The 13,731-nt window shown below is 43.0% G+C and overlaps 1 protein-coding gene across 4 annotated transcripts in view; it reads right to left on the reverse strand.

Moving 5' to 3' along the window:
- RAD54L2 (RAD54 like 2) overlaps positions 1-13,731 on the reverse strand; it is a 128,958-nt gene that overhangs the window by 93,382 nt on the left and 21,845 nt on the right. The window lies entirely within an intron of this gene.

Genomic DNA, 13,731 nt, shown 5'->3' on the forward strand with positions numbered 1-13,731 from the left:
CCATTGCCTGGCCAGATTTACACCACTTCTAACCAATCACAGTTACATATGTACAAGTAATGTATAGAGCCCTGTAAGTCTCTCTCTAGTCTAACGCTGGACATAAATACTGAAGAAAACAGTAACAAGTGAATATTAGCAAAGATAGATGAGAAAGACAGTGTACATTTCACTTAAAACCAAAATAGTGAAGTAGAAAAAAGGCTTCTTTTAAACAAATACTCCTATTCTCTGGGGAAAAGTATATGGAGTCTGAACAAAATCCAGACTACAGATTTTGCAAGTAAGAGGAAGTGCAGAAAAATTCTATTTCCAAAAATAAATAAATAAATAAATAATAAACAATAAAGTAAAAAAGAAAAAAAACCCTATTTCTATAAGTGGAAAATAATAGATGTTAATTCTTGGGAAGAAGCGGCACCTGTCAAAGACTAGAAAATGCCATGAGCGTGTGCATGCGTACACATACACATACCCAACTATGCATGTCCCACCACTCATCAGATAAATAAGCTATTTGAGGATAGGCATGGTGGTTCACGCCTGTAATCCCAGCACTTTGGGAGGCCCAGGTGTGCAGATCACCTGAGGTCAGAAGTTTGAGACCGCCCTGGTCAACATAGTGAAATCCCATCTCTACTAAAAATAGTGATGCACCTATAGTCCCAGTTACTTGGGAGGCTGAGGCAGAATTGCTTGAACCCGGGAGGCGAAGGTTCTAGTGAGCCAAGATCGCACCACTGCACACCAGCCTGGACAACAGAGCAAGACTATGTCTTTAAAAAAAAAAAAAAAAAAAAAAAAGCAGGTATTCCACAGAGACAAAGCCAAATTTCATTAGACACCAAAATGGGAGGTACAAAGACCAAAATAATTCATACAAGGACCTTATGGTCAGGAAATATTGTCACAGTAGAGGGAACAAGGGGCAAAGGCTGGGATGAACTAAAAGCCTGAGAAAATATTTTAATGGAAAAGGTGGCTGACCTTTATTTTGGAGAAAAAAAATGATGATCAAAGGGAAAGGCAGAAATGCAAACAATTTATTTAGTTCAAAGCCTACGCATTTTCTGGCTGAGAGCAGCAGCTTACTCCTGTAATCCCAACACTTTGGGAGGCTGAGGCAGGTGTATCACCTGAGGTCAGGAGTTCGGGACCAGCCTGGACAACATGGTGAAACCCCATCTTTACTAAAATACAAAAATTAGCCAGGCACGGTGGCAGGCGCCTGTAATCCCAGCTACTCAGGAGGCTGAGGCAAGAAAATCGCTTGAACCCCTGAGACGAAGATTGTAGTGGGCCAAGATCATGCCATTGCACTCCACCTCAGCAACAAGAGCAAAACTCCATCTCAAAAATAAACAAATAAATAAAAGCCTATGCATTTTCTGTATAAAGACACCATGCCAATGACAAAACATTGATTCTTAAAAATAGGGCTGGGCACCGGTGGCTCACGCCTGTAATCCCAGCACTTTGGGAGGCCAAGGCAGGCGGATCACGAGGTCAAGAGATAAAGACCATCCTGGCCAACATGGTGAAACCCCATCTCTATTAAAAATACAAAAATTAGCTGGGTGTGGTGGCATACACCTGTAATCCCAGCTACTTGGGAGGCTGAGGCAGGAGAATCACTTGAACCCAGGAGGCAGAGGGTGCAGTGAGCCGAGATCGCGCCACTGCACTTCAGCCTGGGCGACAGTGCAAGACTCTGTCTCTAAATAAATAAATAAATAAATAAAAATTTAAAAGATGGCCAGGTGCAGTGGCTCACATCTGTAAATCTCAGCACTTTGGGAGGCCGAGGCAGGTGGATCAAGAGGTCAGGAGTTCAAGACTAGCCTGGCCAAGATGGTGAAATCCCGTCTCTACTAAAAATACAAAAGTTAGCCAGGCGTGGTGGCAGGAGCCTGTAATCCCAGGTACTCAGGAAGCTGAGGCAGGAAAATTGCTAGAACCCAGGAGGCAGAGGCTGCAGTGAGCTGAGATCGTGCCACTGCACTCCAGCCTGGGTAAGAGTGAGACTGTCTCAAAAAAAAAAAAAAAAAAAAAAAAATTCAAAAGGCTGGGCACAGTGGCTCACACCTGTAATCCCAACACTTTAGGAGGCCAAGGCAGGAGGATCACTTGAGGCCAGGAGTTTGAGAACAGCCTGGGCAACATAGTGAGACCCTGTCTCTATAAAATACTAAAAAATCAGCTGGGCATAGTGGTGCACGTCCGTAGACCCAGCTACTCAGGAAGGTGAAGTGGAAGTATTTTGAGCCCAGGGAGTCAAGGGTGCAGTGAATTGTGATCACTTCACTGCACTCCAGCCAACAGAGCGAGACTGTGTCTTGAAAATACAGTAAAATAAAACAAATAATAATAAATAAAATGTTAGCATATATAAAAATATAAATTAAAAAGACACTGTGCCAGGCACTATGATGCACAAATATATGCATCAAATAAAAGAACTCAGATAAGAACAAAAAGCAGTAAGACTATTTGACTCAAAAACAGAGAGAATTAGGCCGGGCACAGTGGCTCATGCCTGTAATCCCAGCACTTTGGGAGGCCAAGGCGGGCGGATCATGAGGTCAGGAGTTCAAGACCAGCCTGGCCAACATGGTAAAACCCAGTCTCTACTAAAAATACAAAAATTAGCTGGGCGTGGTAGTGGATGCCTGTAATCCCAGCTACTTGGGAGACTGAGGTAGAAGAACTGCTCGAACCTGGGAGGTGGAGGCTGCAGTGAGCTGAGATTGCACCACTGCACTTCAGCCTGGGTGACAGAGCAAGACTCCGTCTAAAAAAAAAAATAGAGAGAATCAACAAAAATACCATTTTGGGCCATCAAAGAAGTCTGCATCATTTTGTGAAAATAAATAATTCAAACTTAAAGCTGTTAGAATTTTAAATTATTCTGAGCCTTGAGAGGAATGTGGTTATTCTGCCTGAGTGACTTGGCATGCAGCTATAACTTCTATATTTTTTTCTGTAAATTATTAGGAAGACCAGTGGCACTAGAGATAAGACCTCTCAGATCCCTGCCCCTACTTACTAAGTAATAAAGTAATCTTGCTTGAAATGTAGCAATCTGTAACCAATCAAATGGTTGTAGATATGCATTGGTCTTCTGTAGAAAATGCTATAATCCTGCTGGAACTTCTCTGTCTCTACCTACATAAGTGAAACCTTAACTCCTCCACTTTGGAATGCTGACCCCATTTGCTTGGACTCAGTGTTTCCAGGTGGCAATCCTCAAGCTTTGCACTCAAATAAACTCCATACTTAATCATATCCTCTGAAATGCATTATTTAAGGTTGACAATTTGAATAAATACCAAATTAAAACATATGATAATATAAAATTATATCCCTAACACAAAAATGAAAGATAGCACTACATTCTCCACCAGGAAATTTACAATGCATTTTCTTTCTTAATTACACATCCTGCCCTGAACACTTCTACACTCTCCAACCTGGTACCCTACTGCTCAAGGATACTCATTCATCCTAGGGCAGTTAAGAGCACCATGTAGGTCTGCATAGTTTCTAACCATGGGGCTGCAGCCTGGAATTAAACCCCAAATCCCTGCCTCACCAGTGCTCACTGTGTCACCCTATAACAGTTGTTAATATTCATTGTCTCAGACAATCTAGTTGACCGAGAGTGAAGAATAAAAGTGGAACACCTAGAAAAAACTGCCAAATCTCAAGGACAGAGACTCTAGGCCTGCATTTGAGTAGGAGGGTTAATGAAGTTACAATCTTCTGGTTATTCAATCAACAAGTAGTTATTAAACATTCTTATGACCTAGTCTCAAGTGGACATTTCCCCAGCACTGCAGCCAAAATAAAAATGTCTGTCCAAAAAAGGGAAGAGAAGTGAATGACAGAAAAAGGACAGGATGAGGAGCTAATCCTCCCTCCTGCTCACCACAGCATACAAGAATGAGGAGTGCAACTCACTGTTACATAACAGTGAAGCTGAATAAAAGGCCCAGCTAAGTCAACGGTGACAGCTGCAGAACATTATAAACCAGGGCTGGAGGCTGCCACTCAGCCATACTAAGTAATAAACTACCAAATGCCCCACACTGCAGCCACTTCCATTTCTAGAATCTCATCATCTCTCCCACTAACTAAAGATAAAAAACATGAGCTACCATAACAATTCTGACAGGAGTTAAGTGTCAGCAGAACTTCACCTTCACATCCAAATGTCCCCATTTTTAAGATATTCCTGTTTTGTTTTGTTTTTTTGAGACAGGGTCTTGCTCTGTCACCCAGGCTCAAGTGCAGTGGCACCAACATAGCTCACTGCAGCCTTGACCTACTGGGCTCAAGGGATTCTCCTGCCTTATTTCTGCACTAAATTATTTTTTGTGCTAGCTTGGATATGACATACTGAAAAGGCTTCTACTTAGATTTTTGACTACATATTAATACTATACCAACTGGAGTTTACTCTTTACAGCAAATAAAATATTAAAATTAAAAGAATAATTACGTATTTTGAGCTTGGATAGACTCTGAAAAACACCACTCACATAAAACGATGAAAAAGACCCATGTCGTTTCACAAACACCTTTAGTGCTGCTGCTATCTTGATCAATAACTATGAAATACACCCATTTCAAATTTCAGAATTAACACAAACCAAGATTAAGTATGTCATTTTATAGCTTCCCTATTGATTCCATTTTTGCAGCAAAAGCCTGTAAAATTATTATCTGCAAAAACAAAAAAATTGCAAAAGTTAACAAAAAAAAGTACTGAGAGGAAGTACTTGAATAACTGGTAGAAACCAACAAGATAACACAATGAAAAAGGTACATCCAACAAGTTGGACAAGAACTTCCTACTTGGTACCTTGGCGGTTAAGAGACCCTGCAACTTATCCCACTGCAAAACACCTAGAAATGTGGATAAAATTATGATAACTGTCCTTTTTAAATGATTCACAGCTATGCTTATAAAAAGGTAATATAAACCCCCAAGGACCAAGAATGAAAAACAAACTGAAAACACAGACTAATACTCTTGAGAGCTGACACTGCAGCAGTTCTGGTAGAAGAGGTTGCCAATCTTGGGGAACAAATAAAAGATAAGAGATAATGCCTTGGGCTCAAAAAAGCTAAAAAGGAGTAACTATGACCTCTATCTAAAGCCAGGACCTTAAGGAGTTACAATCTCATGAAAGAGTGAACTACAAAAAAATCTGCCAGCCAATACAGAAGACAACATAAAAGCTGCATCAACCTAGGTTGGAGGATGGAGACAAAATGGGAGCCTGTAATCATCAGTCGGCCCTCAAATCAGTTTGAGGTTTAAATATATACTTATCTACACTGTCCAAGAAATTAACCAAAACTAAAGTGGTCCTAGGCAAATGATACATCTTAGGTGCCTAGAAGCAAATGCAAAATAGCTCAGGCACATATCTCAACCCAGGCCATGTGAGATTCCCACAGATAAAGCCTTACTCACAATCTGAACGTACAAACATACGAGGAACTAATCAAACAGAAGAAAGAGCCAACAGGGTCAACAGACATAACTATCTCTAAAAATGCAGAAAAGATGGTGGTGCATGCCTATAGTCACAGCTATTCAGGAAAGCTTCAGCCTGGGAGTTCGAGGCTGCAGTGAGCTGTGATGGTAACACTACACTCCATCCTGGGTGACAGACTGAGACTCTGTCATTAAAAAAAAAAAAGAAACGCAGAAAAGGCTGTGATAAAATTCAGAACCTATTCATGATTACAAAAGCGAACAAACTCTTAGCAAACTTGAAGAAAACTTTCACTGGATAAAGAGAGTCTACTAGAAACAAGCCCCACACAGTATGACTGGGAGCATATCCTTTAAATTCAGAACAAGATAAGGTTGCACGCTGTCAGTCAGTGTTTCTCTCAACATCAAACTGGAGTCTACAATAAGTAAGACGAAAAAAAGGCAAAGGGACTGGAACAAAGAAAGAAAACTTTAAAGAGTCAAGGATTACATTATTTCAACATAGAAAATCTATACTCAAACTACCAGACATAAAGGGAGCTCAGTGCTGGGCGCAGTGGCTCACGCCTATAATCCCAGCACTTTGGGAGTCTGAGGCGGGCGGATCACGAGGTCAGGAGATCCAGACCACCCTGGCTAACATGGTGAAACTCCATCTCTACTAAAAATACAAAAAATTAGCCAGGCGTGGTAGCAGGCGCCTGTAGTCCCAGCTACTTGGGAGGCTGAGGCAGGAGAATGGGGGGAACCCGGGAGGCAGAGCTTGCAGTGAGCCAAGACCGCGCCACAGCACTCCAGCCTGGGCGACAGAGCAAGACTCCGTCTCAAAAAAAAAAAAGGGGAAGCTCAGTAAGGTGGCTACATGAAAGATCAATAAAGAAAAATCTATTTTAGTCTGGGCACAGTGGCTCATGCCTGTAATCCCAGCACTTTGGGAGGCTGAGAGGGGCAGATCACCTGAGGTCAGGAGTTCAAGACCAGCCTGGCCAACATGGTGAAACCCCATCACTACTAAACATACAAAAATTAGCCTGGCATGGTGGCATACACCTGTAATCCTAGCTACTCAGGAAGCTGAGGCCGAAATGCTTGAACAGGGGAGGCGGAGGCTGCAATGAACTCCAGCGTAGGTGACAGAGCAAGACTCCATCTCAAAAAATAAATAAAAATCTATTATATTTCCATGTAGTCAATACCTACAAGTATATAAACACACATATATTTTTTTTAAGACAAGGTCTCATTTTGTCACCCAGGCAGCTGGAGTACAGTGGTGAGATCTCGGTTCACTGCAGCCTGCAGTCTCTACCTCCCAGGCTCAAGCGATTCTTTCATCTCAGCACCCCCACACGCCAACCCAGTAGCTAAGACTACAGGCATGCGCCACCACACCAAGCTAACTTTTTTTCACTTTTTGTAGAGACAGGGTCTATGTGGCCCAGGCTGGAAAGTGTAATTTTTTTAAAATCCTATTTACAATCGCTACATTAACTATATGGTATGTTCCTGACATTCTAGCAACTCATGCAGGCTTCCCCAAGCACCTGACGACTAGCAATTAGACTGAGTAGTAAGTAGTGTACAGGAGTGAAGAGGCCTCTTTGTTCTAATCTCAGGTCTGGACACTGACTTCAGGAGTGTGATCAACAAGATGGGAAGAAATAAGGCTTCCCTCATTTGAACTTACAGAAAAGAATCAAACACATGATCTTCAAATGAAAAGCTGTTTCTTAACAGCATCCTAACATATAAGTAACATGCACTACATGCCCCTGCAAAGCTGTGACTGCTCTCTCTTAACTCTTTTTCCCCTATTATATTTGAGCCAGTTTCTTTCTTTTTTTAATTTTAAAAATTTAATAAAAAGAAAATTAAAAAAAAAAAATAGAGATGTGGTTTCACCATGTGGCCCAAGCTGGTCTCTAACTCCTGGGCTCAAGCCATCCACCCACCTCAGCCTCCCCAAAGTGCTGGGATTACAGGTGTGAGCCACTGCGCCTGGCCTGAGCCAGTGTCTTCAACAGGCTATATAGTTAAGCCAAGAAGCCAATGTCTAAGTTTTGCCGAATCCTAGTAATACTAATTTGCCTTATTTAGAAGGCTAAAGGAAAGGGCAGACCCCAAGAGCTCCCCTTATACCTCCTCCTATCCAGTCTCTCCATTCCTAACACCTGACTCTATGTTTACATGTAGATAACAAACCTCCTATCTTCAGTTACAGGACTCCAAATCTAATGTATTCTGTGGCCCAGAGTGAAGCATTCCCTGTTTTCCTGCGTAAGGCAGAGACATACTGCTTCACTGTAATTTAAGAGAATAGAAAAGAAACCTCCTATCTTCAGTTACATCTAATGGAGGACTCCAAATCTAATGTATTCTGTGGCCCAAAGTGAAGCATTCCCTGTTTTCCTGTGTAAGGCAGAGACATACTGCTGCATCACAATTTAAGAGAAGAATAGAAAAGAAGCCTGGCCTGAGATTTCCTAAGGCTTTACCAGGCACTGGGAGCAGCCTCAAACCCTTGAGAAGGGTTTGTATCTATACAAGCCATTAACATCAGGATTAAAATACTATAGCCAGCAGACTCAAAACCCTGAAAAGCCCATTGATACCTAAATCAATTATTTAATTTTGCTTTCCAAAAGTTGTCCCCCTCTGGGCTGCCTTCTAAACTTGACAGGAAGAGGCATGTTTTAAGAAAGATTTACAAATAACCACAGGACATTTAAGGAATTATTTAAGAGAAATGTCAGTGAAAGAAAAGGGATCATCATGATCTGTGGAGAACAAGCTAATAGTCTACCACCTAATAACTAATCCTCCCACACCTGGGCCTTTTCCAGTGTCAGTGAGAGTCAACACTTTCATTATCTGCAGGCTTAACAATTAGTTAAAACTCACTAAATATATTATCAAAAGCTTAAACACACAAAAAAAATAAAAAATAAACCCTTCTCAGCAAAATGATAAAGCAAATGCTACGGTATTATTACTTTCTAACTATTGACTCTGATGATCTTTGATAAACACACCAGAGAGGGAACCGTGGCAAAAACCAGGAGGTCCTTCTACTAAAATGCACATTCTATGCACCCTGACATAAAGAGGCCCTCAGGGCTTGGATCAGGCTGTTCTACGAAGCTTCAGAGAAAAAGTAGACGGGATGGATGAGAACCAATACTTGGAAAGCACCACATGAAATGAAAGCCATTAAAATAAGGAACAGTCTCCTAGGGCACTAGTCCAAAAATGAATATTAAATAGTAATAGAAGTTTAAAAAGGAGGAAGAAGATGGTTCTACAAAGATAGTTCTAATACAGCCAGGTACCAAAATCTAAACATGCTCTTGTTAATATGTTTACATCCTTCAGGTCAGAAACTGACCCTTACCTACTCAGGTTTTTTAAATTTACAAAACAGCTTACCAATGTGGAAGCTTTGGTGGTCTCTGGAATGTCTGCTTCTAGAGAGTCACATCTCCAAAAATTCTGTTCAGCTCAACAAAGACTTATTAAAAAACTACCATCTGCTGGAGACACAAAGATACAGACGTCAGGTCAGGAAAGGCAAAAAAACACTAAGAGTGAGACTCAAAGAGAGTTTTGAAGAAAGAATTGGACAGTTGGGTAATGTCCAGAGAATGGGGTAGGCAGAGGTATTGACTGGGAATGACCGGGAAGGACTTCAAAGATAAGAAATTTCTGGCCAGACTCGGTGGCTCATGCCTATAATCCAGCATTTTGGGAAGCTGAGGTGGGAGAATGGCTTGAGTCCAAGAGTTTGAGATCAGCCTGGGCAACAAAGTGAGACCTCATCTCTACAAAATATCAAGCTGGGTGTAGTGGCTTACACCTGTAATCCCAGAACTTTGGGAAGCCAAGGTGGAAGGATCGCTGAGCACAGACTTTGAGACCAGCCTAGGCAACATAGGGAGACCCCATCTCTACAAAACGAACAAAAAAATTAGCTGGCCAGGCGCGGTGGCTCATGCCTGTAATCCCAGCACTTTGGGAGGCCGAGGTGGGTGGCTCACCTGAGGTCAGGAGTTCAAGACCAGCCTGGCCAACATGGTGAAACCCTGTCTGTACTAAAAATACAAAAAATGGCAGGGCACAGTGGCTCACACCTGTAATCCCAGCACTTTCAGGTGGCAGATCACCTGAGGTTCTGAGTTCAAAACCAACCTGGCCAACACGTATATTTAGTCTCTACTAAATATACAAAAATTAGCCAGACATGGTGGCGGGCGCCTGTAATCCCAGCTACTTGAGAGGCTGAGGCGGGAGAATTGCTTGAACCCAGGAGGTGGAGGTTGCAGTGAGCCGAGATCACGCCGTTGCACTCCAGCCTGGGCAACAAGAGCGAGACTCCATCTCAAAAAAAAATAAAATTTAAAAAATTTAAAGAGGAAAAATACAAAAATTAGCTGGGTATGGTGGCTCACGCCTGTAGTCCCAGCTACTTGGGAGGCTGAGGCACGATAATCACTTGAACCCAGGAGGCAGAGGTTGCAGTGAGCCGATATCACACCACTGCACTCCAGCCTGGGCAACAGAGTGAGACTTGGTCTCAGGGGGAAAAAAAAAATTAACTGGGCAGGGTACCACACACCTATATATAGTCCCAGTTACTTGGGAGGCTGAGGTGGGGGGATTGCTTGGGCCCAAGAAGTCAAAGCTGCAGTGAGCCACAATTGCGCCACTGCACTCCAGCCTATGCAACAAAGTGAGACCTTGTCTCAACAATAAATAAATTAAAAAAAAAAAATCGCCAAGCCAGGCGTGATGACCCACACCTGTAATCCCAGCACTCTGGGAGGCTGAGGCAGGAGGACTGCTTAAGCATAGGAATTCAAGACCAGTCTGGGCAACATAGGGAACAAAAAATAAAATAAAATAATTAGCCAGGAATGGTGGCATGCTCCTGTGATCCCAACTCCTCAGGAGGCTGAGATGGGAGGATTGCTTGAGCCTGGGAGGTTGAGGCTGCAGTGAGCTGTGATTGCAACACTGCACTCCAGGGTGGGCAAAAGAGTGAGACTGTGTTTCAAAAAAAAAAAAAAAGATAAAGATAAAAAGGGAATTTTGGCCGGGTGTGGTGGCTCACGCCTATAATTCCAGCACTTTGGGAGGCAGAGGCGGGCAGATCACCTGAGGTCAGGAGTTCAAGACCAGCCTGGCCAACATGGTGAAACCCGTCTCTACTAAAATACAAAAATTAGCCAGGCACGGCGGCGCATGCCTGTAATCCCAGCTACTTGGGAGGCTGACGCAGGAGAATCACTTGAACCCAGGAGGTGGAGGTTGCAGTGAACCGAGATCACATTTCTGCACTCCAGCCTGGGTGACAGAGCGACCCTGTCTCACCCAAAAAAAAAAAAAGAGAATTTCATGAACAATGATTCAGAGACAAGAAAGCAGAATGTTTTCAAGGAAATCCAAGCAGTCTGTATTACTAAAGCATAAAGTAGGAAGTATGGGAGAAGAGTAGAAAATGAGCCTGGAGAAGTAACAGGGCCAAGAACATACGGCAACCTGGAGACCTGCTAAGGAGATAGGATTTTAGCCTCCAAGCAAGAGCAGAATGGTATAAGCAGATCTGTCTTTTTATAAAGGTCACTCTGTGGCATAGAATGTTAATGCTTAAAAGCACAGTTTCGGGCCGGGCATGGTGGCTCACGCCTGTAATCCCAGCACTTTGGGAGGCTGAGGCGGGCGGATCACAAGGTCAAGAGATCGAGACCATCCTGGCTAACACGTGAAACCCCGTCTCTACTAAAAATACAAAAAAAAAAAAAAAAAAAAAGTAGCTGGGTGTGGTAGCGGGCGCCTGTAGTCCCAGCTATTCGGGAGGCTGAGGCAGGAGAATGGCATGAACCTGGGAGGCGGAGCTTGTGGTGAGCCGAGATTGCGCCACTGCACTCCAACCTGGGCAACAGAGCGAGACTCTGTCTCAAAAAAAAAAAAAAAAAGAGAGGAAAAACAAAAGCACAGTTTCAAACTGAAAACAAGTACCAGCTCATTTTGCTACATGAGCGTCAGCAAGCTACTTAAATTCTTTGGACCACAGTTTGTTTCCTCACTTGTAAAATGAAGATATTCCCTACCTTCAAATTGTCTTAAGTGGATCAAGTGTGAATGAATATAAATTGTACAATAAAGATACCTGGCTCAGTATTTAGCACATTGTATTCAAAACATGGCCTAGAAAAAAAATTTGCTGGAAGAAATGTGGAAGGCAGAATAAAAGGGGATTGAAAATAGAAGGCCAGTTAAAAAGCCAGAGGAAAGGCCAGATTTGAAAACTATTTGGGGAGCCAGGCGTGGTGGCTTACACCTGTAATCCCAGCACTTTGGGAGGCCAAGGCAGGCGGATAATGAGGTCAGGAGATCGCATCCTGGCTAACACAGTGAAACCCCGTCTCTACTAAAAAATATAAAAAATTAGCCGGGCGTGGTGGCGGGCACCTGTAGTCCTAGCTACTCAGGAGGCTGAGGCAGGAGAATGGCGTGATCCCGGGAGGCGGAGCTTGTAGTGAGCCGAGACTACACCACTGCACTCCAGTCTGGGCAACAGAGTGAGACTCCATCTCAAAAAAAAAGAAAAAAGAAAAGAAAACGATTTGAAAGGTAAAATAAACTATGCTAGTAAAGTATTGCTCTTCAAACCTCAATAAAAGAGTAAAAGACACATAAGGTTTCTTTTCCAGGTTTCCCTAACCAGGGCCTAGAGTGCTATTGTCACCTCCTCCTCAAACACAAGCCCAGGCTTAAGATCAGATGCCACACATATTTCAGCTTTTACTATCAACACTGCTGAAGAGGCCATAGGTATATCATGGGGTGGGAGCTCTTTGGTGTCAGACACCTGGTTTAATAGCACCACTTAACTGGAGCAAATCACTTAGTTTCTCATCTGTACAACTGGCATAATGGCATCCACAGCTCTGTGCTGTGAGGATTCACATAGCATACAACATGGCAATCACTCAATAGCAGCACATCACAAACAAATCCTACACAGATGTGAAACATACTAAACAGTATCTCTTACAAAAATACTACATAGCCTTATCATATCTGTAGCCCATTTGGAAGCTCCTGTAGCTGAAACTGCCCAGTACTCATCAGTACATTGGCTCTCATATAGACAACCGTGTTCCACTTAGAGCAAGATTGTTTTTATTTTCAATATGGGTATAGCATCTTCCACCATAATATGTGCTATCTGGTTCCTAAACAAATAAAACTGGTTTCAGAGAGCTCATCTCTAGAAAAGCAGCTGGGATACAGTTTTACCCAAAAGTTAAGTAAAAATTTGGCCCCAAGCCCAGAAAACATGCATTCCTCACAGACAAAACTGGATAAACCAAATCTACAATGAGTGGATAAAACAGTAGGGAAGGGAAGAGCTCTGAGACAGCTAGAATAACCCAGATGGAAAGACCCATCCATAATCAAGTGGAATCAAGTGAGGCAGTGGGATGAATCAGTTTGGATCTGAGGCACTCAGGGGAGGCACCAAGTTACTGAGTGTAAGACACCAAACTTACTAAATTTAAGATACCTGGGACATAAATACTCTCCATGTTATTTATGTAACATGAAAGATTTATGCAAGCACAAAAAGCCAAATGTTCTACCCTCATTAAGATTCAAGATTCCTTATAAGAGGTTAGGAAGTTGGAGAGTATAACCTGGGGAGAATATCAGTGGAGATAAAATTTAGACACATTAAATAGGAAAGAGTAAGGCCGGGCGCGGTGGCTCACGCTTGTAATCCTAGTACTTTGGGAGGCCGAGGCGGGCGGATCACGAGGTCAGGAGATCGAGACCACGGTGAAACCCCGTCTCTACTAAAAATACAAAAAAATTAGCTGGGCGTGGTGGCGGGCACCTGTAGTCCCAGCTACTCGGAGAGGCTGAGGCAGGAGAACGGCGTGAACCCGGGAGGCGGAGCTTGCAGTGAGCCGAGATCACACTCCAGCCTGGGCGACAGAGCGAGACTCCGTCTCAAAAAAAAAAAAAAGTGAAAGAGTAACCCTTTCCATTTCAGTGGGCTGTTGTCGGCCGGGAGCAGTGGTTCACGCCATTAATATACGCCTGTAATCCCAGCACTTTGGGAGGCCAAGGAGGGTGGATCATCTGAGGTCAGGAGTTTGAGACCAGCCTGGGCAACATGGTGAAACCCCCTCTCTACTAAAAATACAAAAAATTTGCCA

The sequence above is a fragment of the Hylobates moloch genome, unplaced genomic scaffold (assembly GCF_009828535.3).
Source record: "Hylobates moloch isolate HMO894 unplaced genomic scaffold, HMol_V3 SCAFFOLD_8, whole genome shotgun sequence".
Taxonomy (NCBI): domain Eukaryota; kingdom Metazoa; phylum Chordata; class Mammalia; order Primates; family Hylobatidae; genus Hylobates; species Hylobates moloch.